Source organism: Bos javanicus, chromosome 13, assembly GCF_032452875.1.
Source record: "Bos javanicus breed banteng chromosome 13, ARS-OSU_banteng_1.0, whole genome shotgun sequence".
Classification (NCBI taxonomy): domain Eukaryota; kingdom Metazoa; phylum Chordata; class Mammalia; order Artiodactyla; family Bovidae; genus Bos; species Bos javanicus.
Window position 1 is genome coordinate 52,903,539 of NC_083880.1, and position 25,012 is coordinate 52,928,550.

The window sequence follows — 25,012 nt, forward strand, 5'->3', positions numbered from 1 at the left end:
CCAACATCTTAGGAGGTAGTTTGACTGTTGAATGCAGCTGCTCCAGAAATTGCTGCTCGTTGGATGAAAGATCAGGGTGAAAGGATGGGAAGTTATGGAAGCCCATTCTTAAAGGTGTTAAAGATTCTGGGTTTCATCCCAACCACTTCTTGAACAGGATTATCTTTCTGGTTCAGTTGTGTAAGAATGTTTTTCTATAAGAATGCTTTTGATCCTTCCACATACAACCCTTCTAGTGAAAGGTCTGGAGGACCCTAAGGGATGATTTCAACATGTTAAGTTATGATTCCTAAATGGGACACACTGAGTTTGAGACAAGAGAGGAAAATCCAAAACCAGTACCTAGGGAGCTCAGGGCAGCACCAATGCTCTGTTTTTCAGAACTTCCCTGGAAGCTTCCCTGTTTCTGAAGGAAAATTCACTTTCCAAGTGGCTGAAACCTTTCAATTCTCACTAAGCCTGGAGCACATCTGACATTGCGGAGCACGGTGCAACCCAGCCCCACACTTCCCATGGAGAATGCCTTCAGATGCTGTCCACTCGAGGTTGGGTGAGCTGCTGTTTCAGACAAGCCCAGCGTTTGTAACTGCCAGCCTTGGGTAGCCCCTCCGAATGTGAGGACTAAACTGAACTAACTGGATGGAAGTGGAGACCTTTGAAGGGAGCCCCATGATTGGGTGGGGGGCACACTGGGGGCCCTATGAACCTGTACTGCCTGCCTAGTGGCTGTCCTATTTGGGGTGCCCTGATGATCACCAGCTCTTGGTTTTCAGGAGTTCCAGGTACGCTCTCTGGGGTGCTCTTCTTGTGTGTTGCACCTCAGCATCACTTCACCACTTGGAAGCCTTCACGTCAGCTTCAACTTTCTATCTGCAGCTGTGCTAAACTTCAGCTGATGCCTTGGACCAGTAAAACTTGAGGAGAAAGCCACCTACTTTCCTAAAATAGCCCTTTCTGGTTACTGGGCTTTAACTGGCAGAGTCCTGAACCTCTAAAGTACATGACTGAGGTCGGTGCTGCAGGCTGGGCTGGTCTCACCCTGTTTCATGGGCTCCTAGTGAGAATAATTTTGCTGCAAAGACGTCTTGGCCAATAAGGGAGGAAGTGGACAGTGCAGAAAAGAGTGAATATAGCAGGCCTGAGATTACATTTCAGAAAGACAGGCCCTCGGCTGGCACTGGGCAACATGAATTTCTGGAGGGTTCCCTCCAGACCTGAGATGATGAATGGTTGTCTATCCTGACCTGTTTGTACAAATGACATGGTTCACACTGAACATCTGCTTTCCTTCTGGGAACCTGGTGTTTGGGGGCCTGCCAGGCAGAGGGTACCCATGTGACTGATCCCCAACAAAACCTCGAACCTCTATGCTCTGGTGAGCTACCCTGGTAGATAAAATCTCACATGCATTGTCACAGTTTGTTGCTGGAGGAATTAAGTGCATCTGCTGGGACAGAGTCTATTAACGCTCCGGGAAGCCTGAGCCTGGTGCCCTCTGGATTCTGCCCCACGTACCTCTTCCCTTCGTTGATCTCACCTCATGTCCTTTCACTGTAAATAAATCATTGTGTGAGTCCTCATAACAGGTCACAGAAACTGGGAGTGGTCTTAGGAATACCCACACAGTATCGAAAAAGGACAAGAAGGATTAAGAGATTTGTAAGAAGGATGAAGAGAGCTCAATGCAAGATGGGGAAAGGGACAAAGACAGGAAACGAGGCAAGAATTAATACGGCAGCAGGACTGAACTTGTGGCTCCTGGGGCTGCCACCCACAGTGTGAGCTCAAGGGCTCACAGAATTGTCCAGAGGACAGTCCTCAGATGACCCCGGCGCAGCACAACTGCCAGAGGGAACACCCTAACCCTCAACCCTACTGGAAACATGAGCAGATGGGATAATAATCTATTATAGGCTGTACCATTATATAGGATTGAGACCTTTTGTCCATTTTGTTGAGCTTTTGTAACCACTCTGTGAGGAAGAATAGACAGGGATTATTATTGTTCCTAATTCACAGGGCATGTAAAGGCCTCCTGTCCCTAGAGTCACAGTTTACTGTCCCAGCTGTTGCTACCTCTTTGATGAAACTCACCATGATCTTCCACAAGCGCTGGTTCACTGTGCATATCTGTCTCTTCTACTAGACTTCGACTTCCTTTTTCCTTAACTTTTTTTAAGATGGGGGAGAGGAAAAGATCTTCTCATGATAAATTAATTGTGGGAAAATACTAAAATAAAATAAAAATCACATGAAATCCCTATTTTAGTCATCTTTGTGTGCCACCTGTTTCCAAGAATAAGCTGGCACACAGTAGGTGTTCAATGAACAGTGCCTTGATCTGTTGTCAGCTGAAGGGTTGTCAGAGGATTAAATGAGACAAGACCTGGCACTTAATAGGCACTCTATCAATGTTAGTTGAGTTTCTTTGGTATTTTTATTGCTGTTATAAGTTGAAACGGAAGGAAGAAGATCATCATTTTGGCTTGCAGAACCTAAGTGAAACCGGTCTAGCAGGTCACTTGTGAAACCAACCTCAAAAGTTCTTTCCCCCAAGAGACCACACAAATAAAAAGTTAAAGTCAGCAGCTTCCACCCCTGAGATGAGGCACAGAGTAGAATCAACAGTCTCATGCAGGTGTGAGGCTTCTTTTCAGGATCGGCTTCACTGTGACTCATTCAACATGGAGACAGGAGTAGGAATGGCTGCCTTTGTCATCGCATCTCATGAATAAGTGTCTGGAGCAAGGACAATGGAGACAATTAGGGTGGGGAAGGGCAATTAAAAACTTCAATGAAGAAACTGAGGAATGACCAGAAACAAGCAATGTACAGAGGTGAGACATGTCGACTTGAGATCACATCATGATGGTACCTCGGATATTTTAAAAATGCAACATGTGGGGTCAAACTGCAGTGGACAGAAAATATGAGAAAAAAAAAAAAAAGCTATAACCATAATTAGAAAAGGCCAAGGTCAACAAGCAGAGAGGGAGATCCAAGGTCACCTAGAAGTTTTCGCTGCAGGCAGAGGGGTCTTCAGAGATGCCACAGGTACTGCCAATCATTAAGTATCTCTTGCCAAGAAGACAGCTTGCTGCTTGTGGAATCTCAAGCTTTTAATCTGTTTCTGTTCTAGTGCTAAAGATCTAAAACTTAGTGATGTATGTCAGGCTTATTTTTTATAGCTAGGAATCTAAAGCCTAGAGAAGACAATTAACTTGTTCAGAAAAACTCAAGGGCAGACCTGGGTCTTCACAAGTCTTGCTTCCCTACCCAACATGGGGGTAAATGGATACAACTGATAGACACACTGGTGACCGATTCCAGGTGACGTGCGATGCCAGATGTGGGCCTCTTCCTGCCGCAGACCTAAAGGAGGTCTTTAAGAGAGCCCTCCTCTTGTCATCAAGCAGTGACGCTCAGCAGTGCTTCAGGTTTTGGGGATCAGAGGGGATTTGAAACATGGCCTCCCCAGATTGCTCCTTCCTGCTTACAACAGCTTAGCTCCAGCTTCTAATCCATGCTGCTCTGGCCCAGCGTCTTCACCTTCTGCTCTCACCTTCCTGCCCCCAGGGGCTCAGGCTGTGTGGTGCAATGCACAGTGAGTGAGAGGTCTTGGATGTCTCAGCTCCCTGTTTTGTCAGCTCTCTCTCAGCCTGGACGGGCTATACCTCCTTGTAGTGCCCTAGGGCAGTTAATCAGTCCCAGTCAGAAGAATCCGAGTTCTTACAGCTTGAAGAAAACTTCAAGACCTTCTAATTCAATCCTCTGATTTTGCAGATGAGGAAACACAGACAAAATCACACAGTAAAACTAAGATTCATATTTAGGCTTTAACAGTGAAAAAGCTGGCTTAGAATTCAACATTCAAAAAACTAAGATCATGGCTTCCGGTTCCATCACTTCATGGCAAATAGAAGGGGAAAAATGGAAGCAGTGACAGATTTTATTTTCTCACTCTTCAAAATCACTGCAGATGGTGACTGCAGCCATGAAATTAAAAGATTCCTGCTCCTTGGAAGAAAAGCTATGACAAACTTAGACAGCATATTAAAAAACAGAGACATCATTTTGCCATCAAAGATCCACATAGTGAAAGCTATTATTTTTCCAGTGGTCACATATGGATGTGAGAGTTGGACCATAAGGAAGGCTGAGAGCTGAAGAATTAATGCTTTTGAATGTGGTGCTGGAGAGTCCCTTGGACCACAAGGAGATCAAATCAGTCAACCCCAAAGGAAATCAACCCTGACTATTCATTAGAAGGACTAGTGCTGAAGCTCAAGCTCAAGCTCCAATACTTTGGCCACTTGATGTGAAGAGAGACTCATTGGAAAAGACCCTGAGGCTGGGAAAGATGGAAGGCAAAACGAGAAGTGGGCGGCAGTAGTTGAGATGGTTAGATAGCATTTACCAGCTCTACAGACATGAATTGGAGCAAACTCTAGGAGATAGTGGAGGATTGAGGAGCCTGGCATCTGCCAGCCATGGGATCACAAAGAGTTGGACATGACTTAGCAACCGAACAACAACAACAATCCAACACCCTCATCCAACATCCTTTCAATAACCACACCAGTATTCTCCCTTTTAATTCCACTCAGTTTAAATCAACACACACTTACAGAATGTCTAACACGTGAATTTTAGGAACGGGAGAGAAGGAGGAAAGACACATGAGAAAGGAGCAGGAACCACAAAATGATCCAGAAGAAGCTGTGAGGGGGACAAGGGTGTGGAGGATGCACTCATCATCCTTAAGAAGCATGTGGACTAAAAGGAAAGTCAAGACAGGTATATATATCCCAAGGAAATATATGAGGGCTCTAAAAAGCTTTACCCAGGTTAGATTAGAGCAAAGGGAGTTTAAGAGGCTTTGCAAAGTCTTTGGGGGAAAAGGCAATATTTCAAACAGGTTCCATTCCCTTCTAGCTGACCCTTAGAGACTAGAAAGTCAGAGACCTTCCCCAACTCCTTTGCAGTTGGGATGGCAAGACTCCTTTCTGGCCAATGAGACATAAGCAGGTTCCTTCGAGGACAGCTTCTATAACTTCTGCTTCATTCTTCCAAGAACTTGGGTTATGCTTAGAGTACAGCAGACATCACTAAGGCAGGTACAGTCGGGAAGATGTAAAGAGCCTGGTTCTAGAAGGAATTCAGGATGAAGGGCACCCTAGACGGCCTGCCCCTGGGCTTCCTGTTGCACGAGATACTTTGACCCTATTGGTTTGACCTCTACAGTAGAACTTCTCTAATATGCAGCTGAACCCAAAACTGGTTGCTTCGCAGACCTTGGAAAAGTGATGGGATTTCAAACAAGCAGAGGTGGAGGGCAAGATAAGCGAGCACTCCAGGATGGGGGCCTGTATGGGGCATGTTCTCAGAAAGCAGGGGCAAGTACAGAGGAGAGGTCGAGAGAGGCAGACTGGCTCTGGGACAGAACCTAGAAGCTTGTGGACTTCATTCAGAAAGCAGAGAGGGATTGCTGAAAGGGAGCTGTACTCTCTCGGGGAGCTGATGTTCGTTCCTCGGCACTGAACACCAGGCACTTGGTGAACAGGCTTGGTGGCTGGTGAGGAGCCTGGAGCAAGAGTGGGTGGCCTATTTCCTTCTAATCCACAGCATCTGTACTACATTCCTGTTTGCTGAGTGTGTACATGGAACCTCAGGAACCACAGTACCGCAAATTCCCTCCCATCCAGAGGTGCTGCTCTCATCACTTTCCTCCCACAAGCCCTTCCCCAGCTGGCGAAGCACAGCCAGAGCCCTCTGGCTCTGAAATTGCACCCTGCTCTGACTGTGGCCCGTGTCAGGCCACAGGCATCCTCACCAAGCTGTTCAAAGAGGGAAGTCATGAGACAGATGTACACAGAAATAAACCTGATCTGGGCTCATTGATGGGAAAGTGGAAGCGGGGAAAATATCCAACCTGTGATGGTCCTGAACAGGCTCAAGACCCCCAGGCAGCAACAAGGAGTAAATTCTTCCCAGACTGGACGGTTTGTGTATGTGTGTTTCTCTGATTCAGACACTTGGGCCCAGAGACAGCATGAGACAGTGGAAAATACTGCTTCCAGTTTGCTTCCAAAATAAGTTTGGACTAAATATTTTATCAGTTTTGAAAATCTTTAAATTTTATTTTATTTTTTTCAAAAGGATCACTTTATTCACGTTTTTAATTTACAGTCTTTCCTACCATTTCTTGTTTGTTTTTATTTATTTATTAGTATTTTTTTTTACTTTACAATATTGTATTGGTTTTGCCATACATCAACATGCATCCGCCATGGGTGTACACATAATTATCCTTCCCTAGATTTCTATCTCCTCGTATATTCACCTGTACACAGAGAGGTCTGGAGGGGAAAACGAGCTTCACCCTCCAAATTCCCAGAGCAACCAGCAGAGGGCCGCACTCTCTCCACATCCAGCTCTGGGCCCTGTTCTGAGTCCTCAGTTCCTTGATCAGCAAGAATCTTGTTGTCTCCCCAGTCAGTTACACAGCAGAAACTCAGTGAATCTTTACTGAATGGATAAATGAGCTGCCACAGTTATCTTTAATAAAAGATACTTTATTTTGTACTTTAGGAGAAGTACAAACAGCCTACAGGCCTGGGACCGTAATAAGTACAACCAAGCCCCAGGCCTGTTGGCTCGAGGAGAGAATGAGGCTAACTTAATGTGGTTTTTCACCACCTACATTCCATAGAACTAGTCCCCCTAGATTTTGATAATGTTCTAAGAAAAAGGTCCTCTGGTCAAAAAAAAGTTTAAAAATTTGCCAATTTTACCTGGCATTCTACCCATCCCCTGGGCATTAATTAGCCTAGGAAAGCCTATAGGAAAGCCACTCCAAGAAAGCCTATAGGAAAGATACCTGGTTAATTGTGTAACCTAGAATTTCCCAAACTTATTTATCCATGGAAACAGTTTTTGGAAAATACCTATGAGCATTACCATGGTTGGAGAAACACTGTTTTAATGTGAATGGTTTATACGGTGAAGTTTTTACATACAAATCCTATTGAGCAGTAAAAAGCCCCTCTAGGACAAAAACTCTTTGACTGCTGTATAAACAAATGGACAGGATGAGGAAATGAGGACAGATATAAGAATTCAGAATTATTAACAAAATTACTATCTCATCCTTCAGTGAACATTTACTCAACATCAGCAGATTATCCACTCTGTTAAATGAAGAGGATATAAAGAGAAATAAGGTAGGGTTCCATTTCTCCATAAGATCACTGACTAAATGGAAGAGACAGTAAGTACAGAATAATGTTCAAGCATCCAGAAAGAAAGACCTGAGCGATCATGGAAACTAGACCTTGAATAAGATAAATAATAATAGCATTAACAGCAATATGTTTGTATAGTTCTCACCACACTACCAAGTACTATTCTAAGCACTTTACATACATTAAGCCATTTAACCTCATAAAAATCTTATCAGGTACCTTTAGTACCTGCATTTTACAAATAAAGTCAGTGAAGCTCAGAGAGATTAAACAACTTGCCCGAGATCACACAGACAGAAATGGGGCACAGTCAGGTGGCCAGGCAGTAGGCTGTAGGGCTTCTCTAGCAATGAGGAGTGTACCAGATGGAGGACAGAAACTTCCATGTAAAGGGAATCAGGAGTAGAGAGTAGTTCTGTGTACATGAAACAGAGAGTACATGCAGGGAGAAACAGCCCATAGGTAGACAGACAGACAGATTGAGACCAGAGCTTAAAACTAGAACTCTCAAACCTATGCTGAAAAGTTCCGAATGCATCCTGTTGATTGGTGTCCTGAGACTGTTCCATTAATGCCCTTTAGACAAGAAAGGAAAACATAAGCCTTTAGGAGAATTGGAGAGTGTAGCCTGAAGTGCCTCCATGGATTTTTTTTTTTTAATATTTATTTACTTGGCTGTGGCGGGTCTTAGCTGTGGCACTTGGGATCATTAATTGTGGCATGTGGGATCAAACTCAGTCCCCCTGCATTGGGAGCATGGAGTCTTAGCCACTGGACCACCAGGGAAGTCCCCTCCGTGAGTTTCTTTTGAAGTTTGTTGACAAGAGCTGAAAACCTGAGAATTCTATATTTTATACCATAACAGAATTGTGTTGTTTTACTATAAAATATTTTATTCACGTACAAGTTCAATGATTCTTTTTCTACATGGAATCCCAGGCAGATCTATCTGTATCCCTAATTCCCAGAGGGAGGCATAGCTGTCAACAATGGAAGTCATTTAAGATGCCCAAGCCAGGGAGGGGCTCATGGCAGACACCAGTCAGATCTGTGTCTTCACAGATAACTAGTTAGAATTTCTCAGATCTGAGAAAAAAATTTAAATATCTATCAAGAGAGAACTGGCTGAATAAATTACACTGATATGATGGAATACTCTGGTATTTAAAAAATATGCATGAGATCAGCATGTACACATAAGGAGAGCCCTCTAAGGTAAGGCCAAGTGAAAAGAACAGCGTGGACGTGTTTGTAGTGTCTTCCTACTGATGTGGAGTGAGAAAGCACATGTGTTGTAAGGGTGTCCCTTGGACAGGCAGAAAGGGTCCACAGTAAACCATCAACCTCTAGGGAAGGATGCCGAGAACACGCAGTGAGAGAACTTGGTTTTCATCCCATCCTCTTTGGTACTATTTGAATTTTTACTGTGAGGCCTGCTTTGCTTTCTCAGATAAAAGGAGCAGCTCAGTCAGTCTTAAACTGCTTCAAAACAAAAAGTGCAAGAAAATAGTTTTTAAGAAAAAGACACACTGAAAAGAACTCTGGCAGCACCGCGTTATGGATGATGGATGGGGAGATGAAAGAGTGGTTATTCAGAAAGATCTAATGAAAAGCCACTGCCCGAGAGCAGGTCTGCAAAGGAAGCAGGGACAAGGGAGATGTTCAAGAGACATCTGAGCAGTGAAGCTTCAGGATTTGGCAACCGGTCAGTTGTGGAGCGTAGGACAGAGGCAGAAATTAAGAATAAGTCTGGTGATAGGAGAGATGGGGAGCTGTCCACTAATGGAAGGTGGGCAAGAAAAGGGGGCAGAACATGGGGAGATAATGAGTCCAGTTTTGAACATTCAGGTAGAGATGACATATTAGAAGCGTGAGTCTACTACTCAAGTCACTTAACTTTTAAATTACTTGTTGGTCCCATTTCTCCATCTACCAAATGAAGAGCTTGGCAACAAATTAAATGAAATGGAGATGGAAGGCACAAGGGAAATTCTAAAAAAAAAAAAAAAAGTTCAGGGATAAGAGAATGGAGCTGCCCATGGAAACAGTTCCATTCTCTTCTCAAACACTTGCTAACTTTCCAGCAGAGAGTTTTTAAAAAGGGGAAATAGATTTTTGCCGGAAGAGCAACTGATACCAGACAAATAAACAAATATTGGTGAGTTGAAAATACAAAAAAAAAAAGACGCATGAGTCTAGAACATATGATGATAAACAGTCACGTTTACCTTGCTGATGCAGCACTAGGTTCTAACAGAACTTTCCATGCAGAAAAGACTTAACACAACAGGCCTAAGATGGGTTATCTTTAGAAAGTCCTGCCTGGGACTTTCCTGGTTGTCCAGTGGTTAAGGCTCTGTGCTTCGCAGGTTCGATCCCTGATCAGGGAAATAAGATTCCACATGCTGTGCAGCGTGGCCAAAAAAAAAAAAAAAAAGGCCTGCTTTGCAAGGTTGACCCTTGGCTGACATCTGGGAACCTGACCTGAATGGCAAACAGCTCCCTGCACTGATAAGAGACTCCCTAAATGATGAAGGTGTTCCTAGACTGTTTATACAGACACTGCGCATGCTGAAAACCATTTTCTTCCTGGAAGTCTGGAATTTTGATATGTGTTAGGCAGAGGGTGTCTATGTGGCCAGCCCTGGGTAACAACCTCGGGGATGAGCTCTCTAATGAGCTCCCCAGGTCGATAACATTTGACATGTGTTGTCACTGTGTTGCTGAGGAATTAAGCACAGCTTGCATCATTCTACTGGGAGAAGACTCTGGGGAGCTTGGGCCTGGTTTCCTTTGGGCTTCACCCCATCAAGCTTTTCTCTTCGCTGATGCTGTTTGGATCCTTTCTCTGAAATAAATCTCAGCCACAAGTACAGCTACGTGCTGAGCCCTGTGAGTCCTCCTAGCAAATGATCAAACCTGGAGGTGGTTGCAGAACCCCTGCAGGCCTCCCCTCAGGTGGTGGTGGGCTAGGAGGTACACTCCAAACCCGCATGGCCTCTCTGTGTTATCCTGGCTATCCTCTGGCTATCCTCCCATCACTCTCTGTCGCAGTTCCAAAGGAATACAGAGCATCACGTATTTCTTTAAAATAAGCCTAGAGCTTCTCAGATAAAGGTAGGGTGCGGGTGACAACTTGTGTTCCTCCAGCCCCACCTGTCCTATGACTGCATCCAGAGCACCAGCCAGATAGCACCCAGGCCTGGTGCTCATCTCTGGGAGCCTTAGCAACACACATGGGTCAACCGCGTGTTCTCTGGGTACCGGTTCACTCCAGTGGCCTGTGATTGTGTGATTACTCCATACTGGAATGGCCTGGGATTCTCCCGAGACAGATCCCAACAGAGGAGACAAAGGCTGATGGTCACAAAGCTTGTAAAAGGAGGTGCAGGGCGAAACTTCCACGCCCGGTCAGAATCCAAAGTAGCCCCAATTAACATGTGATGAGTGAAGGGTGATGCACCCGGACCTCTGATCTTTCTTGTCCCCAAGTTCAGGAATCTGCGTGTACTCCCAGCCAGGCCCTAGCTCCAGGGGTCTCAGTCATAAAGGTGTGTCTCAGGGAGGAGCTGTCAGGACAAACCCTGGCTCCTCGCACGGGCTCTGCTCTGAAAATCGCCAAGGTCCCCAATACTAAGCTTGTCTGAGAAATGGGGGTAGGGAGTTGAGGGTGGAGAGCTGAGAGGGGGAGGGTTGGTGGCCTATTTGTACTGCAAGTCATAGCTTTTGTTGCTGCCACACCTTTAAGATATGAGCTGGGGTAAAAAAAGAAAAATGAGTTCTAGCAAGCTCTTCACTGTCAGATCCCCATCCCTCAAGGGACTGACTTTCTTCCTAGAGCTTCAACATTGGCAATAGAGATGTTTTCTTTTTATTCTTTCCAGAAATAGTCCTCATTCCTTCCAGGAAAACAGAACACCACCAATCTTGAAAGTAGCAGCCTATTTAACTGCAGATGGAAGAGTCTACAGGGTTGCGAAGGGCGCAGAGTGCCTCTCACACAATTCCATACCAATATGTGAGGGTAGGTACCTGATTTTCTTATATGACCACGAAGACCATCTGAGTCTTTGTAAGAAATAGTCGTCTTTTTTTTTTTTTTTTTCAGATAGTCCTTAGTCTTCGCTCTTTGATATAGTCATCTGAGGCTAGCCTTGCCTAATCTAGATTTTCCTTTTGGCAGTTCACTAAGAAATTTCTATTTTCTTCTTAGTTGCACCCAAATTCTATTTTCCCCCAAACTAGAGTATTCCTTCTGTAATCTATTACCTTGCAGAAACAACCAGAGTTCTGAGTTAAGATCCAAAAGGGCTTGGTTAGAAATGCCACCTGTGGACTTTGGCAGGTTCCATAATCTCTCTGGGCCTCGTTTTTCCCACCTGTAAAATAGGAGCAAATATAATAATCCACATGACACATGCTTAGCCTTGTGCCCTTCACACAGCAAGCCTGGAATAAAAAGTGGCTGTTATTATATTATTTGCTACAGCAAAGACTTTCTCCAAGTCTCCTTAACCTCAGATTTTAGAGGACTACCTGCAGACAAAAGTATTGACTTTTTTCCTATTTCTCTCTCATCATTTTTTAACTCCCGATTTATTTTCTCTCCTCTTACTCCTAATGGATTACTCTCTGACATCTGAGTCCCATGGGCTCTTTGTCGCCTCGATTTGTTGTTGTTCAGTCGTTTCGTTGTGTCCAATTCTTTGCAACCCCATGGACAGCAGGACACCAAGCTTCCCTGTCCTTCACCATCTCCCAGAGTTTGCTCAAAGTCATGTTCATTCAGTCAGTGATGCCATCCAACCATCTCATCCTCTGTCGTCCCCTTCTTCTCCTGCCTTCAATCTTTTCCAGCATCAGGGTCTTTTCCAGTGAGTCAGCTCTTCCCATCAGGTGACAAAAGTATTGGCGCTTCAGCATCAGTCCTTCCAATGAAGATTCAGGACTGATTTCCTTTAGGATGGACTGGTTTGATCTCCTTGCCATCCAAGGGACTCTCAAGAGTCTTTTCTAACACCATAGTTCAAAAGCATCAATTCTTTGGTGTTCAGCCTTCTTTATGGTACAACTCTCACATCCATACATGACTATTGGAAAAACCATAGCTTTGACTAGACAGACCTTTGTTAGCAAAATAATGTCTCTGCTTTTGAATATGCTGTCTAGGTTGGTCATAGCTTTTCTTCCAATGGGCAAGTGTCTTAATTTCATGGCTGCAGTCACCATCTGCAGTGATTTGAGGGTCCAAGAAAATGAAGTCTGTCACTGTTTCCATTGTTTCCCCATCTGTGTACCATGATGTGATGGGACCGGATGCCATGATCTTTGTTTTTGGAATGTTGAGTGGAAAGCCAGTTTTTTCACTCTCCTCTTTGACCTTCATCAAGAGAGTCTTTAATTCCTCTTCACTTTCTACCCTAAGGGTGGTATCATCTGCATATCTGAGGTTATTGATATTTCTTCCCAAAATCTTAATATCAGCTTGTGCTTCATCCAGCCCAGCATTTCATATGATGTACTCTGCATATAAGTTAAATAAGCAGGATGACAATATACAGCCTTAATGTACTCCTTTCCCAATTTGGTACCAGTCCCTTCTTCCTTGTCCAATTCTAACTGTTGCTTCTGGACCTGCATTTAGGTTTCACAGGAGACAGGTAAGGTGGTCTGGTATTTACATCTCTTTAAGAATTTTCCCCCTGATTAGCAATCTTTGTCATAAGTACACTGTGGTGCTTCTTCCCCACAGCTCTCAACATGCCCATCTTAGGCCATCTTGCTGTTGTTTGGTCGCTCAGTCTTGTCCAACTCTGAAACCCCATGGACTACAGCATGCGAGGCTTCCCTGTCCTTCACCATCTCCTGGAGCTTGCTCAGACTCATGTCCACTGAGTGGGTGATACCATCCAACCATCTTCTCCTTGTTGTCCCCTTCTCCTCCTGCCTTCAGCCTTTCCCAGCATTAGGGTCTCAGTCACTTAGCAGGTGTTCACAGAGAACTTTCCAGACTACAGACAACATTTTCATGACAGATAAGACACATTACATTTTTCTTCAGTCAAGACACTTGGAGTTAATAATTAATAAGAGCTACTAGAAAAAGTTTGTTTCCTGATTTATCTCTGTTTTGTATTACCTATAACAAAGATTTTATGGTTGATTGAGATATCTAAATTACCAGTTTTCTTTTTTCATCAGTCACATGCATTCTAGATGCTTCTTTCCTCCTAAGGGTCTAGCAACGTCCCAACCTTTCTGCCAGAATAACAATGGCCACACAACAATTGTCTAGTTGTGTGGACTTCTGGGATTGGCAGGGAAAAAGTAGGTGTGAAACCCCATCACAAATCCAGTCAGAGTAGCTTCAAGGAGAAGCAAAAGAGGGCATTTAAATATCAGATTCAAGATGTAGAATAGGTTTAGACGTCAGTGAAATGTAAATCAAACCCATGAGATATCACCACACCTACCATTATATAAGAAGCTGAAGAAGCTGAAGTTGAATTGTTCTATGAAGACCTACAAGACCTTTTAGAACTAACACCCAAAAAAGATGTCCTTTTCATTATAGGGGACTGGAATGCAAAAGTAGGAAGTCAAGAAACACCTGGGGTAACAGGCAAATTTGGCCTTGGAATACAGAATGAAGCAGGGCAAAGACTGATAGAGTTTTGCCAAGAAAATGCACTGGTCATAACAAACACCCTCTTCCAACAACATAAGAGAAGACTCTACACATGGACATCACCAGATGGTCAACACCGAAATCAGATTGATTATATTCTTTGCAGCCAAAGATGGAGAAGCTCTATACAGTCAGCAAAAACAAGACCAGGAGCTGACTGTGGCTCAGACCATGACTCCTTATTGCCAAATTCAGACTTAAATTGAAGAAAGTAGGGAAAACCACTAGACCATTCAGGTATGACCTAAATCAAATCCCTTATGATTATACAGTGGAAGTGAGAAATAGATTTAAGGGCCTAGATCTGATAGATAGAGTGCCTGATGAGCTATGGAATGAGGTTTGTGACATTGTATAGGAGACAGGGATCAAGACCATCCCCATGGAAAAGAAATGCAAAAAAAGCAAAATGGCTGTCTGGGGAGGCCTTACAAATAGCTGTGAAAAGAAGAGAAGCGAAAAGCAAAGGAGAAAAGGAAAGATATAAACATCTGAATGCAGAGTTCCAAAGAATAGCAAGAAGACATAAGAAAGCTTTCTTCAGCGATCAATGCAAAGAAATAGAGGAAAACAACAGAATGGGAAAGACTAGAGATCTCTTTAAGAAAATAAGAGATACCAAAGGAACATTTCATGCAAAGATAGGCTCAATAAAGGACAGAAATGGTATGGACCTAACAGAAGCAGAAGATATTAAGAAGATGGCAAGAATACACAGAAGAACTGTACAAAAAAGATCTTCACGACCCAGATAATCACGATGGTGTGATCACTGACCTAGAGCCAAACATCCTGGAATGTGAAGTCAAGTGGGCCTTAGAAAGCATCACTACGAACAAAGCTAGTGGAGGTGATAGAATTCCAGCTGAGCCATTCAAAATCCTGAAAGATGATGCTGTGAAAGTGCTGCACTCAATATGCCAGCAAATGTGGAAAACTCAGCAGTGGCCACCGGACTGGAAAAGGTCAGTTTTCATTCCAATCCCAAAGAAAGGCAATGCCAAAGAATGCTCAAACTACCGCACAATTGTACTCATCTCACACATTAGTAAAGTAATACTCAAAATTCTCCAAGCCAGGCTTCAGCAATATGTGAACCGTGAACTTCCTGATGTTCAAGCTGGTTTTAGAAAAGGCAGAGGAACCAGAGATCAAATTGCCAACATCCGCTGGATCATGGAAAAAGCAAGAGAGTTCCAGAAAAACATCTATTTCTGCTTTATTGACTATGCCAAAGCCTTTGACTGTGTAGATCACCATAAACTGTGGAAAATTCTGAAAGACATGGGAATACCAGACCACCTGATCTGCCTCTTGAGAAATTTGTATGCCGGTCAGAAAGCAACAGTTAGAACTGGACATGGAACAACAGACTGGTTCCAAATAGGAAAAGGAGTTCGTCAAGGCTGTATATTGTCACCCTGTTTATTTAACTTCTATGCAGAGTACATCATGAGAAACGCTGGACTGAAAGAAACACAAACTGGAATCAAGATTGCCGGGAGAAATCTCAATAACCTCAGATATGCAGATGACACCAGCCTTATGGCAGAAAGTGAAGAGGAACTCAAAAGCCTCCTGATGAAAGTGAAAGAGGAGAGTGAAAAAGTTGGCTTAAAGCTCAACATTCAGAAAACGAAGATCATGGCATCCGGTCCCATCACTTCATGGGAAATAGATGGGGAAACAGTGGAAACAGTGTCAGACTTTATTTTTCTGGGCTCCAAAATCACTGCAGATGGTGACTGGAGCCATGGAATTAAAAGACGCTTACTCCTTGGAAGGAAAGTTATGACCAATCTAGATAGCATATTCAAAAGCAGAGACATTACTTTGCCAACAAAGGTTCATCTAGTCAAGGCTACGGTTTTTCCAGTGGTCATGTATGGATGTGAGAGTTGGACTGTGAAGAAGGCTGAGCACTGAAGAATTGATGCTTTTGAACTGTGGTGTTGGAGAAGACTCTTGAGAGTCCCTTGGACTGCAAGGAGATCCAACCAGTCCATTCTGAAGGAGATCAGCCCTGGGATTTCTTTGGAAGGAATGATGCTAAAGCTGAAACTCCAGTACTTTGGCCACCTCATGCGAAGAGTTGACTCATTGGAAAAGACTCTGATGCTGGGAGGGATTGGGGGCAAGAGGAGAAGGGGACGACAGAGGATGAGATGGATAGACGGCATCACTGACTTGATGGATGTGAGTCTGAGTGAACTCCGGGAGTTGGTGATGGACAGGGAGGCCTGGCGTGCTGCGATTCATGGGGTCGCAAAGAGTCAGACATGACTGAGCGACTGATCTGATCTGACCATTATATAATGGCTATAATCAAGAGGCCAGATAATTACAAGGGTTGACAAGGAAAGAGAATTTGGAAGCCTTATACGGTGCTGGTGGGAATGTAAAATAGTGGAATTGCTTTGGAAAACAGTTTGGCAGTTTCTTAAAAAGAAAATGTTAAACATAGATTTATCATATATATATGTATATATATATGATTTATCATATATATATATAATCCAGCAACTTCACTCCTAGGGATATATATCCAACAGAAATGAAACATGTGTGCACAAAAATTGTATGAATAGTCATAGCAGCATTATTCAGAATAGCCAGAAACCAGAAATAAGCCATATGTCCATGAACTCATGAATGGATAAATAAGATGTGGTATGTCACAATGGTAGAGAATCTGCCTGCCTATGCAGGAGATGCAGGTTCGATCCCTGGGTCGGGAAGATCCCCTGGAGAAGGAAATGGCAACCCGCTCCAGTATTCTTGCCTGGGAAATCCCATGGAAAGAAGAGCCTGGCAGGCTCATGGCATTGCAAAAAGTCAGACATGACTGAGCACACACACCCACCCATGTCCAACAGTGGGATGTTATTTGACAATAAAAGGGAGTAAATACTGGTAGATGTTAAAATATGGATGAACTTGGACAACAGTGTGCTATGTGAAAGAAGCTGGTCACAAAATGTTACATGTTGTCTGATTCCTTTTATATGAAATGTGCAGAATAGGCAAATCCACAGAAACTAGATTAGTAGTTGCTTAGGGCTGAGGAGGGTTAGAGGGAATTGGGAGTGACTGCTCATGAGTATGGGATTTCCTTATAACGTCATTAATATGTTCTAAAATTGATTGTGGTGATGGTTGCTCAACTCTGAAATACTGCAAAAACATTGAATTGTGCTCTTTGAGTGGATTGTGTAGGGTGTCAACATCTCAGCAAAATACATTTCAATAAAATAGGTATACTACAAATAGATAAACAAGCAAGAAAGAGTCTTATCTTGATAATAAAGACTAAAGGTCTTTAACCCCTAAGTGAACCTAATCATCAGTGCAAAATGGGAGATCAGTGCAGAATGCTGTAAGGAAGGCACACTGAGAAAACCAAACCTTCAAAACTAGATAAAAGTGGATCATCTAAAAAGATAGTTTAATGTCAGCTTCCCTTGGCTCTTTTAAGCCTTGTAAGCCAATCTGGATTGTTCAGGATAGTAATTATGAGGTAAAAGCTAAACCTATATGAAAAGCTACGTGGCAAATAAAGATGTTATTGGCCATTGTGTGCTCCACACCCTCAGACAACTCCCAGGTTATTCGAGGCCCTGCCTGGGAGTTGTTTGCAGTGTCTGACACTGCTCTGCCTGTTACATGGTAACCAAATCAGCTTTGCCCTCTGCCTCAGAGTCTCAGCTCACCTCTTACCACCAGTAGCAAAAGTAAAAGATGTTGTTCCCATATCTAGTAATAACCAAAAATAAAATAATTGTATAAAATATAAAACTAAGTATATTTATTTTGTAATATAATATGAATATAATAAAGATCTATTGACAATGGCAACAAAGAATATGAAATGTGTGAGACATAGAGAGGAATTATAAAATTTTACTGGAGAATAAAAAAGATCTCAATAAAAGGAATAAATATTCAATGTACCAGTATGGGATGATTCCGTACTGAAAAGAAACCAGTCCCTTCTAAGTTATTCTGGAGGTTCAGGAAAATCCCAGTGAAATTTCTAGTGGAAGCAAGTGTGTGTGAGAATGTGTATGTGTGTATGCACCAGTGGGCATGCGTGTAGTATGTGAAACAAGCACTTTACCAGGGGCACAGTCTGGACAACTTGAGTCTCAACATTTCTTGGGTGAGACTAGAGCCAAGAGTTTTTTTAAAAAATAAGAACAGTGAAAGTGGGATAAAAGAATAGCTACAGAATTAGAGGAGAAGAGAGTCTAGAAATAGACCCTCATATTTGTAAGAAATTTGTAAATGGTATTGGGATGGCTGCCTAGTGTGAGAGGCCACGACTGGCCTACTCCTGGGACAGCGCGAGGCTGGAGAGGCTCTCCCGAGCAGGGAAAGCCCTCGGGTCAGATTGAAAAGTCCTAGGTCTGTGACACAGCTTAGCTAATCTGAGAACAGGAACCCAGACATCAGGACATCTAGACATGGAATCTATGTTGGCAGGGACAGAGTAGTTACATTGCTGCATAAGGCAGGGTTAAGAGCTATTGTATTAATAATATGCCTGCCTACAATACTGGGAATAATAACTCAAGCAGAGGAGATACAGAGGTTCCCCCAAATCCTAATCTCTGCCACCCTAGTTAGCCTCAGAGACAGAAGGTGGGCTGTGAGGAACTATGAGAGATTTCCATCAAGGTACCCTTCACCTGGCTTCAGTAAGCACTTGCCCTCACTGACTCTACATCTGAATGTCTGATTTTTATGCACCCAGAAACAAACAGGAGCCTTGGCCTCTCACAAGTCTCCATTTGGAAAAGTTGATCTCTCCCTTAATCTGTTCACAAAGATTAATTCCAAGTAAATTAAAACTTCTGATGCAACAGTCCAACTTCTAGGAATCTCACCTATTGCAATGATCATAAAAAGTATATCAAGACATACATAAAGGAATATTGATTACAGCAAGGCTTGTATTGGCTCAAAGAGTGGAAAATAGTAGTCCTGATAATAGCTAACAGATACTGAGGACTTACTGTGAGTCTGGCTTTGCTTGAAGTCTTTACCAAGGCCCTCATTTGACCTGTGCCACATCCTGACCTGAGAAGTGGGATTATCGGTTCCATTTTACAGACAGGGAAACAGCGGCACTGAAAGGGGGCGGGGGTCACATAGCTGGTTTGAGTCTAGATATTTGACTCCAAAGCTCATGCTCTTAAGCTGTACTTCTCACTGTGTGTGCATGCGTGCTATGTTGCTTCAGTAGTGTCCAACTCTGCGACCCCATGGACTGTAGCCCACCAGGTTCCTCTGTCCATGGGATTCTCCAGGCCAGAATACTGGAGTGGGTTGCCACTCCCTCCTCCAGGGGATCTTCCTGACCCAGGGATCTAACCGGCATCTCTTATGTCTCTTGCATTGGCAGACAGGTTTTTTAACACTAGTACCACCTGGGAAGCCCCAGTCCTCCTCACTGCCTCAACCCAAATGTCTATGACACAGTCACTCATTCATTCATTCAAAAGCGTTTCTTGAGCACTACTCTAGGTCAGGCACTGGAGACAGTGAAAAAAGTAAACAGGGTCCCTACCTTCACTGAGCTTACAGTCTAATGGTGCGGGGAAGGATACAAAGCTTAACTGTAATGAGTGCAAATAGGTCACACGATGAACCCAGGGTTCTGGGAAGGCTTCCCTGAGGAAGCCACATCAGAGCTGAGATGTGGTGGGGCAGTAGTAGGCTGGGGCAGGTAAGGGTGTGTGTATGCAGAGAACAACCTTTGTAATGATCCTGTGACAGGAGGGAGTGTGATATAAACACTTACACCAGTAACTATAAATGCTATTTTAAGGCTCTGGCTTCTGAGAAACCTATGCATGTCACCCTGTTTTCTCCCAACCAGAGAATACTGGTGCTGGGTAGGGTGGAAGGCGATGGCAATTTTGCCCGAGTCCAGAGTATATGCCTCTAGGGCTTGGCAGGGAAGCAGGTGCAGATACCTCCAGTTCCTGGGTGGGGGCTTAGCATGGTTCACCTGCAAAGGGTACCTTTGGAGATACACATCTGCAGGAGGGAATGAGTCTAATCTGGCCTGGAGGGAGGCCACTCCTTCTCCAGAAAGGAGAGAAAAATTCAGATAGGTACAGAAGACCAGAGACAAACTCATGTTCAGAGGACTATGCCGTGGGCACAGCTGGGAGGTCCTGGCTGCTTTCTGAAGTCAGATACAATCGTGAATCTGCTCTTCACTGAAAAGCAAGCTTCCATGTGCACTGAGCAGGGGTAAGGCACAGACTTGCCTGCTGCAGGCAGTTGAGAGAAATACTGTTCTTCCATATCTCATAGGGCTTCAAATCCTTTTTGAAATAAGAAGCAGTATAAATAAACATAACACTTGGAAAATGCAAGGCATACACACATAAAAAGATCAAATTCTACACAAAATATATTACAAATATAACCATATGAAACAAACCAACCAAAAAACCATAAATAGTAAAAGGACAGGGGAGAAACATTCTTAAAAAAGAGTGTAAATTATGTTTTGCCTTTTAAATGTGAAATTATATAAGGGTTTTCCTACTTTTTGTATTTCCTAAAGTTCTAAAATAAACACAGACTACATTTTTGATGGCAAGAAGAGTAAACTTTATTTAAATCCTTTAATTAATGCAGTCAGATTCTCACTGAGTGCCTCTCGTACCAGGCACGGTTCTAGGCCTGGCATTCAATAGTGTGGGTTTGACAGGACAACGCAAGGATCAGGAAGGTCTGTTTGGCAAAGGCAGAGGGAGGAGGTGGGAGGGAGGAGCTTGGGTGAGGGGCCGGGGAAGGTGGGGGGTGAGGAGGTTATAGGCTAGTGGGATCCTGTAGGCCCTTTAGAACATGAAAAGATTTGGGACTTTACTCTAAATGGGTTTAAACAAAGCAAGAGTTAAAAGTCCTTGCGGGAGAGAGAGCAAAACAGCATATAACAGTATGGTTCAGATGTCACAGTGAGGAGGGCAAGGGCCCTAGGCAGAAGAGAGAGGAAGGCTTCCTAGACACAGCAATCCCAATCCTTGGGAAACAAGGAAGGAGGGATTCACACCGAAGATAAGGAAGGCCACTCTGGAAGGAGGACATCTATTTTGTCACAGCATTTTCTTTAAAAAAATCAAAACCAAAAGCTTAATATTACAAATAAATATTTTAAAGGAAGGAAGTTCTGTGTTAATAATGGACAACTAGACTTTTATTGGAGATTAAAAAACACACCAAAAATTTCAGGCAGTTTACAAGATGCTGTCTGATATAATTGTTTCTTAAGAACTCAAAATATGGTAAGCCTCTTGACTCTTAACAACATGTCCACACCAGGGAGGAGAAAGAAATTCTGCTTAGAGGGCAGCCAAGCACCTTTGCAAACGTGTGAAACAACAAGGAAGAACTTTCCATCCCTTCCGCCACCCCCTGGCATTCTTGGCACCTGGTAAGAGGGACCTGCCCAGCCATCAAACACAGGCTTGTAGTTGAACATGACACAAGCATTAGCCATGTGTTCCGAAAAGACTAGTGGCGCTTTACTCCTAAAGTCATCATATGAGGGTACAATTTCAGAGCACTTCAGACCCAGGTGAAGTGCCAGGCACAATACTGCGTCACCCGGGAGGGTCACTCAAGAAGCAATTACTGCCCAAGGACCAAAGGAAGAAGAAAAGCGTGGAGGAGGCCACGGTGCTCTTATGAGAAGTAACAGAAGAGCTCTTGGTTTATGTTCCCCCACCAAACAGAAGGTGACCTAGACCCAGCATTTCTAATCCCCAATCCAGCCGCAGAAGGCAGCCAGGTAAGCTCATTCCTTCCCCAGATCTAGCAAGAGTCCCTCCACCACCACCAGGGGAGCCCAGAAGCACTGGCAAGTCGAACAGCTTTGGAGCCCTGCTGGGCAAAAAGCGCAGCCAGGAAAAGTGCTCTGTTTCTTCACTGGCCTGGACACTTCCAAGCCCATCAAGGGAATACTGGGATGGTGGGTGGGACTGGCAGGAGGGACTCTGACATCACAAGCAGACTGCCCAGGAAGTATCTTTGTCCCTGTGGACCTCAAACTCCATTCCCCCATCTAAAGATGGGGTTAGGCAGGTGATATCGACAAGAGGGATTCTGCCACAGCAAGAGTATGGCCTAAGAAGCCTTTTTGTCCCTTTGGGCCTTGTCCCTTTCCTAACCGAGAGACACTACAGCCCTTTCCTCACCTATAGGCACCACCAGCAGGGGCCTATGGGAACAGCATCAGAGAAACCAAGCAGAGCCAAATAACATTGCAAAGTCTCTGCAAATTAAACTGCCAAGGACACTACAGCCCACCAAAGTAAGCCAGGACCTGTGTGCTAAACCTGAGCACAATGAATACCTCCTAAAATTAAAAATATATATATATAAATAGGACCTCAAGTATCCTAACACAGTAGACAGTATGTCCAGGAAATAATTTTTAAAAATCTATTGCATCAGACTTCCCTGGTGGTACAGTGGATAGGATCCACTTGCCAGTGAAAGGAACAGGGGTTCAATCCCTGGTCCAAGAAGAGTCCATATGCTGAGGAGCAACTAAAGCCCACGCACCATAACTAGTGAGCCTGTGTGCTACCACTACTGAAGCCTGTGAGCCTAGAGCCTGTGCTCCATGACAAGAGAAGTCAACACAATGAGAAGCCCGTGCCTGGCAACAAAGAGTCGCCCTCACACATTCCAACCAGAGAAAGCTCTCTTGCAGGAACAAAGAGTCAGCACAACCAAAAATAAATATTTTTTAATTCATTACATCAAGAACAAAGAAAATCACAAGTTGAATGAAAAAAGACAGTCAACTGATACCAATAAAGATGAATTCGATGCTGAGAATTACCTGATAAGGATTTAAAAGCAGTTGTCATAAAAATGCATCAACAGCCAATTATAAATCCTCTTGTAACAAAAGAAAAAAATAGAGATTTTCAGCAAGAAAAGAAATTACAAAAAACAACCAATGAAAATGGTACAACTGCAAAAACAAAAATAAAAATCTTTCCAGATGGTCTCAGATTAGAGAGGAAAAGACAGGATAGAATCAGTGAACTTAAGGAGACCAACAGAATTTAAACAGTTGAACAACAGAGAAAAATAGAAAATAAAAATGAACAGAGCCTCAGACTCTGGTGGGGTAATAACAAAAAAGTCAACATTCATCACTGGAATCCCAGAAGAAGAAGAGCTAGAAGAGTATTCAAAAAAATAATAATAAAAACCAGAAGCTTTTCAAGTTTTATAGACACAACCTATATATTCAAGATTCAAGAAGCCAAGTGAATGCAAAGAGGATAAATCTAGAGAAATCCACCCTAAGACACGCAATAATTAAACTTTTAAAAACTAAAGACAAACACAAAATTGTGAATGCAGCCAGGGAAGAATAACACATTACCTATAGGAGAACACCAATTTGAATGACAGATTTCTCATCTGAACCCATGAAGGCCAGCTGGAAATTGTACCACATTGTTTCAAGTGCTGAAAGAAAAACCATCAATGGTAAACTCTACGTCCAGTGAAATTATCCTTCTGAATAAAGGAGAGATGAAGTCATCCTCAGACAAAGAAAAAAGAATTCAATGCCAGCAGACCTCCTGTAGGATGCTCTTCAAGTGGAAATAAAATGATTTTTCTTAAAGAAAAGGAATCCCAGAGCATCAGGAAAGAAGATAGAAGAATGGATAAAACAGAAATATGAGTATATATAATAGACTATTCATCAGTAAGGATATATAAGAGCTGACAAACATAATACTGATTTTAGGATATGATTTCTATCCTCTGGGAGAACTGGTTCTACCTCAAAAGGATTATTCATACTTTGAGAAAAGTCCTTGAGGAAACCACCATATCCCTGCCTCCTGAGAGCACAGACAACATTGCAGAATCATCAAAGAAACTTTATATCGACAACTGGTCAGAAAGTGATAAGCATCATACATAGATCATTAAACTTGAAAGAAATCTTAAGATAATTTATAGCATCTCTATAGACATCTCATGTAGTACTTCTTTCAACAACATTCCCTCTACCAAGTAATCTAGCTCAGTGATATCCAACTATGGGCCAAGAGGAAGACTCATTCTTTTTTAGAAGCTGTTATAATTCATGTTCAGTATTAGGAAAAAAGAGCTGAGACCACAACTTTAACTTATGTTCCAACAGTCTTCTTGCTAGAGAGCTCATGGCATCCCATTCTTTCTTTGACAGCCCTGTTAGAAAGTTCTTCCTCGTAAAATAAGCACTCTCCTTCAATGTCATCAGCAGTCCCAGTTAGCACAAAATCTTGAGACAATAATATACATATAGAATCTGCCTGCAATGCAGGAGACCTGGGTTCAATCTCTGGGTAAGGAAGATCCCCTGGAGAAGGGAATGGCAACCCCACTCCAATATTCTTGCCTGGAGAATCCCATGGACAGAGGAGCCTGGCGGGCTGCATTCCGTGGGGTCACAAAGAGATGGACATGACTGAGTGACTAACACTTACTTACTTACTTATACATGTATGAAAGTGAAAGTGAAGGTCACTCAGTTGTGTCCGACTCTTTGCGACCCCGTGAACTATACAGTCCACGGAATTCTCCAGGCCAGAATACTGGAATGGGTAGCCTTTCCCTTCTCCAGGGGATCTTCCCAAGGTGTTATGGCACCTTTTTATTTTGGGTACTTTTGTTTTCCTTATAGGCTTGTTGGTCTAAATAAAACGGTTAACTGAGGCAAGCTCAAAATTATCAAAAAGATGAGTTCCTGCAGGAATAGGAGAGGAAATGCAATTCAGGACACAAACTGCAGCAAGCAACAGGTGCTGAGGGTTGGGGGAAGGCTGTATTGATGGGCAGGAAAGCAAAGAAGGGAGAGTTCACACAGAGTCAGTTAAAATAAAAACAGAGACCAGTATGAAAATTCCTTGAGCACACAGAACGAGTCCAGTCATACAAAGTTCAGTTCAGCTTGTTTTTTGAGACCAACCTCACCTGGGTTATTTCTTATTCATGCCTCTGGAAACCATAAGCAAAACTTCCCAAGGCTGATAGGAGGCAACCATGA